The following is a 5,455-nucleotide window of genomic DNA, read 5'->3' as shown; positions in this document are numbered from 1 at the left end:
AATAAAAAGTGTATTGGCTCTTGTCTTCAAAGATGGAAACTGTCGATCACTGATCATGACACCATATATAGTGGCATGTGCATTAAGCATCAAACACGAGGAAGCTGTCAAAGTTTAACTGTGTGGGAGGCAGAGTAGGGCCAAATTACAGGACTTAGAGACAAGGGATTACCTAAAAGAGGCAGTTTTATTGTTGTTACTACTCAATTTTACACAAATTCAGACAAAGAATGAAACTAGGTGCAAAGAACAAAGGAACAAATAACTAGGAAGAAACTAGGAGGAACTAGGAGATGAGGAGATTGGAGACATCTGGTGAACACAGCTGAACAGAATCTAACAGGGGAAACCAAAACAAAGGACAAGAGGCTATCATAATAATGAGGAAATCACTAACAGTGAAACCAGGACTAAAATATACAAACTTGAGACAAACACAGAAGATAAGAAACAAAGAGAAAAGAGTGGAAAGACAGACTAGGAAGACCAAAAGGGGAATAATCATCACCTATCAAGTAACAAACAGCACAGAAAACAGAATCATCATAAGCCCAGGAATGTAAATATAACATTATGACCAGATGACTAAATAATACAGAATATAGGATCCAAAAAATACAAAACCAGAAAAACCCAAATTTCCCAGGAATTCAAAACCCTCATCTAAAACCACGACAGAAGCAGTGCATTCCCGTCTTTCCAAAAACATGGACACGGACAGATACACCTCATTGTTATTACAAAGACATCAGGGCTAAGTGTCCTGAAGAATTAGCTGACTCAAGAGCCTGGTGAGATATTTGTAAAGCAGGCTTCATTCATTCATCCAACAATGTCACTTGTCCAATTCAGGATATCTGGAGCCTATCAGAGCTGTGGACAAATTGCTAGTCTATCACAAAGCAAACACGGAGAGCTAAACAACCAATCACGCTCACATTCACACACATGCAAAATATAGTTTCACAAAACTGACCTAACTGTGAGAGGAAGCCAGAGTACCTGGAGAAAACCTCCACAGGAACATGCAAACTCCTTGCCCTGTGTGGAAGCATCTGCATTCACTGTGTTTCTCCACTTATTCTGCATTCTTCTTATTTGTAAGTACAGCAGATCAAAGGTCACAAAGAGGACAGCAGGGATTCACATAATTCTTGCTTTTAGTGAGTTAAGTTCATGCTCATTTTCCATTTTCAGAATTTTATGAGATGTCGTTTTCTGAAAGCCTCAAACCTGCACAACTGCTTACAGGCTTGAGACAGTGATAAAGAAAATTGTATTCTTGAATTAAATCAAGGATTATATTCCATCCAGACAAGACGGATAATTAAATCTCTCCAAATTCAAGGGTCATTCGTGGTAACAAAGAAAAAAATCTTCTCAGGTTGAGTCGCCGTTCCCATGCATTTTATGTGTTTTGGTTTTGATAGATCCAAATAAAATATTGATGTGTGTTTACAGACATTTCTTAATATCACAGTTTTGTTCTTTTTTTTTTAAATTTTCTGCTAGTGCCAAAGGGTTTCTTTCACACTGCAGAGGCGGTTGTGAGAACAGGGCATGCATGGGGAGAGGTTATGTAACAAAGAAAGCAAAGTGCTGCATGTTTTAGTGCTGCCTCAGCATTTTGTTTTTAAGATGTTTTTGCCCAGTATGTGTTGCAGTCCCAGACAGTGACAGCCCTGAGTGATATAATCCAAAATATAAACATTTAATTTTCTCTTAAAAATCCACTTTTTCCATTAGGGTTCTGGAAAACTGTTTCTTATCTCATCTGTTTCACACAGTTTAGGTAATTACAGGCTGCTGCATGCCACCAAATTACCCAAATCACTTCTTTTCTTAGCGCCTGACAAATTGCAGCATTGAGAAAGGTAGGAGGTTCTCATTTTCCTTCCTCTGCCTTAATTTGGGGTATTTTTGTGGCGCACAGATATTTGTGAGGCGTATGTTCAATACATGGCTGAATTATTGATAAATTTGATGAATTTTACAGTGGAAAGTTCAGAGTATTCCAGGTCAAAAAATTCAAAATGCATGTCCATCATAGGAGAATATATGATGTCCAGCACCTAGACTATGAAATCACATGTAATATTGGAATGGAGTCTGAACTCTACATGAGATGAGTTGTGTGGAGTTGAGGCAAATCTTGAATGTAATTTAAAAACCTACCTAATTTTAACAGCATAATATCCAATCTTATTGCATATCCAATACAGCATTAATGGGATATTATGCACAAAAATATTGCAAACGATTGCCATTTAAGTGGCTTTTATGATCAATTTTGCTGTCGCCTATTGTGGACTCTGGATAGCCGACAGCAAGTTAATGAAAATTAAAATAATAACCTAATAATCCAGAGAGCCAGGAGCCTTGTTGCTCCTTTGCAGTATTGCACTTCATTGTTGTTCAGTCTCAACATTGTGCCCTGGTTCAGCTAATGCAACTTGTGAAGCTATCAGTGTCTCTGAAAAGAAGTGCTTGAAATTATAGTTCAAAACTCTTCACTGGAAAATATCTTCTTGGCAACTGGAGAGCCGGCGTCATTAGTTCCAGCATTCGGGTCTCACGGGTGGAAAAGTTCTTCTCCAGCACCTCAGCAAACGGCATTTGAGGTACCAGGTTCATCTGGCTGTGAAAAACCTGCTGCTGGATCTGGTTAGCGGCTCCTTGACAGCTCTATGCACACTTGAAAAGAATGAATAACCCTCAGTAGCGTGAAGGGATTGTGTAAGCAAGCTGTCTACTGTGGCAAACGGTGCTTGTGCAGTTATTTTTATATCGTTCTCTGAACTGCAGAAGTTAGAGAAAGTTGCTGGAATAGGAAGATACTTTAGTACAAACATGAAAGACATATTATTTCTGGAGCACGTTGATACTCTGAACAGATGGTCATTACTAACAAGTTAATTTCCATTTAATGAATAAAAATGTTGCCCTTCCTAAGCACCCTTTTCAATATGAAACCTTTCGTGTTACGGCAGTTCAACTGAAAGCTTGATTTTTTTTTAAAAAAAACGTCAGCGCCATGCCATTCTTCTTCGACTTCCATGTGCTAAAGTGAGGAAATACCTTCTGAAAAGCGTACAACAGATGCTTTGTGGAGAGTTCTTCCACCACAATTTGCTATTCCTGGTATGTATGTCTGCAATTTGGACGATGGTTAGTTGCCCAGCAACACAAGCTGCAGTTATTGTGATCCTTTTAACGTGATGCTGGCACACAGGCACTGAAGATGCAAATACAGGTCAGTGAGTCAAGGTCCCCTTCCCGTCTCCTCTAAATTGCGCATCAATTAGGAACGCATATGAGGGAATCATATACTAGAAGTCAAGCATGTTCTCTGTTCACTGTTACATAACTTAAAACGAGGGAGAAAGAACATGTTGTAAAACTTCAGCATCACTTTTTTAAGCAAGAGTTCAGATTTCTTGCCAAATTCAGAATCATTGTTTGTTTTGTTTTTTTAACAGTTTCGCTGCCAAAGCAGAGCCTCATATATGCACAATATTTTACACCAAACATGCCCACAGGACTAAATGGGTGAAAAGCTGAATTATTTACGAAGGTTTAGCAGCAGATTTATTTTTTGATTTATCATTTTTACTGTAGAAGTCAACAGACTCTCTGCAATATACCATCTGGCATTCAGTTACACAAGAAAAATTAATGTGAGATGATGTGTGCAGGGAGCCCCACAGGACCTACAGGACTGCATTTGATTTCAAGAACATAAAAGAACAATAAGCTTTGTGGAGAAAAACACAGACAGGGATATTTCTGTGTCAACATCAGCATTTGTCTTGAAAGGCTTTGGCCTTTAGCATCTTGCCTCAGTGATGATTTCAGTGATGTTTAAGTAAATGTGGGAGCTAGAAACAGAAAATATTGCAAGCAATACTTTGCGTTCATGTTAATAACATGGTTTCCACTTTCCTTTCATAGCAAGCTGTGATGGAAAAATACATCTAATTTCCTGAAACTGCTGCTAATGATCATCTTTTCATCAGGCGAAAAATAATAAAGAAAAGAAAGTATGCATCAGACTTTATTTCTATTATGAGCAGCAAGCTGATGTAATTTGGCAAGATAGGAGGTGCCTCTGTGTCGAAGGCAGACAAGTTAATTCTTGATTAGCGTCACATACAGCGTGTTGCAGGTAAACAGGACACCTTGTATTAACATCTAGCTGGCCGATATCTATTTTCTGACAGTTTCATTTCCACACAGGTGGCACCTGCTTTCTGGCGAGCATGACAAGATAGCAGAAGCACCTGGATGCGAACTACAAATATATCAGAGTCATTTCCCCTTTTTAGAATTTTCCGTGTGTGCGTGCGTGAGTGACAAAGTAAGCAATATCTGTGTTGTCCTACATGGCAGGGAGCATGTGATCTAACACCCCCACTACTCATCGACTGGCGTGCAGCGCGGCGAGTGTTTGAAGAGAGCAGCAATAAAAATGTCTTTCCAGCAGCACAAGTTGAGAATGTAAAGCACGTTTTTAAACTAGAGGCGCTGAAAGCACCAGATAAAAAGCCAAAGTGAATATTTCAGCATAAAGGATTATCTTTTTTCTCTCTCACAAAAACCGTTAAGAATAAAGGCCTAATCGCAGGTTCGAAAGGCTTCAGATGGCGCAAATGAATTCACATGCACACAAAAAGCTGCAATCCAAGTATAGTATTTGCCACTGAGATGAATGTTATCCAACTGATAATGAGCTGTTGGGCTGCAGCGAGTTGAAGTCTCCAAAAGGGAAAATGGGTAACCACAAAGTCAATGTGATAGGAAGCGAGGGAGGGCTCTTGTGGGTTTTTTTTTCTTATCAAAGCAACGCCACATAATCATATCCTTGGGCAACAGCTTATTATACAAGGTGCAAACCCCAGTGCTTCAGCAGACGCACACACTCACACACATTCAAACATAACCGTGAAGAGCTTTTTGTTTTCAGCTGAATTTCTGTATTAGTATCTACAAAAGCATCCCGTTTGTTAGAAGTAGGAATCAGGGGATCTTTTGTGGTTTGGTGATGTTGTTGCTCAGTAGTCGTGTTTGCTGGGAAGGACACAGTGGGAGTTAAATGCGAGAGCTCAGTTCACTTGTATGGATTTCCTTCTTTAGCTCTCAGACGTGTATTGATCGGTCCATCTTTGTCTGACTGCTGCGTGTCACTCTCCTGTGAAGAGAGAGGGAAGTGCACAAGGAACAAGGAAGGCGCAGATTCCCCCATGTGCACATGTGTTTGTGCACATGTATTTAACCACATATAGATACAGAAAGAAAGTGGGCACAGAGGGGGAAGGGGAGCAATAGAATCTAGAGACAATTATTAAAACCGTCACTTCTCCAAAGACACCCGCTTAATTAATGAATCAATCAAATGCCAACAGTAAAATCCAAAGCAACGGAGAAAGATATCAGATATCACACACACACACACACA

The sequence above is a fragment of the Pundamilia nyererei genome, unplaced genomic scaffold, assembly GCF_000239375.1.
Source record: "Pundamilia nyererei isolate P.nyererei 1_Seehausen unplaced genomic scaffold, PunNye1.0 scaffold00058, whole genome shotgun sequence".
Classification (NCBI taxonomy): Eukaryota; Metazoa; Chordata; class Actinopteri; order Cichliformes; family Cichlidae; genus Pundamilia; species Pundamilia nyererei.
The sequence above is the reverse complement of the archived record's forward strand: the minus strand, read 5'-3'. Positions refer to the sequence as shown.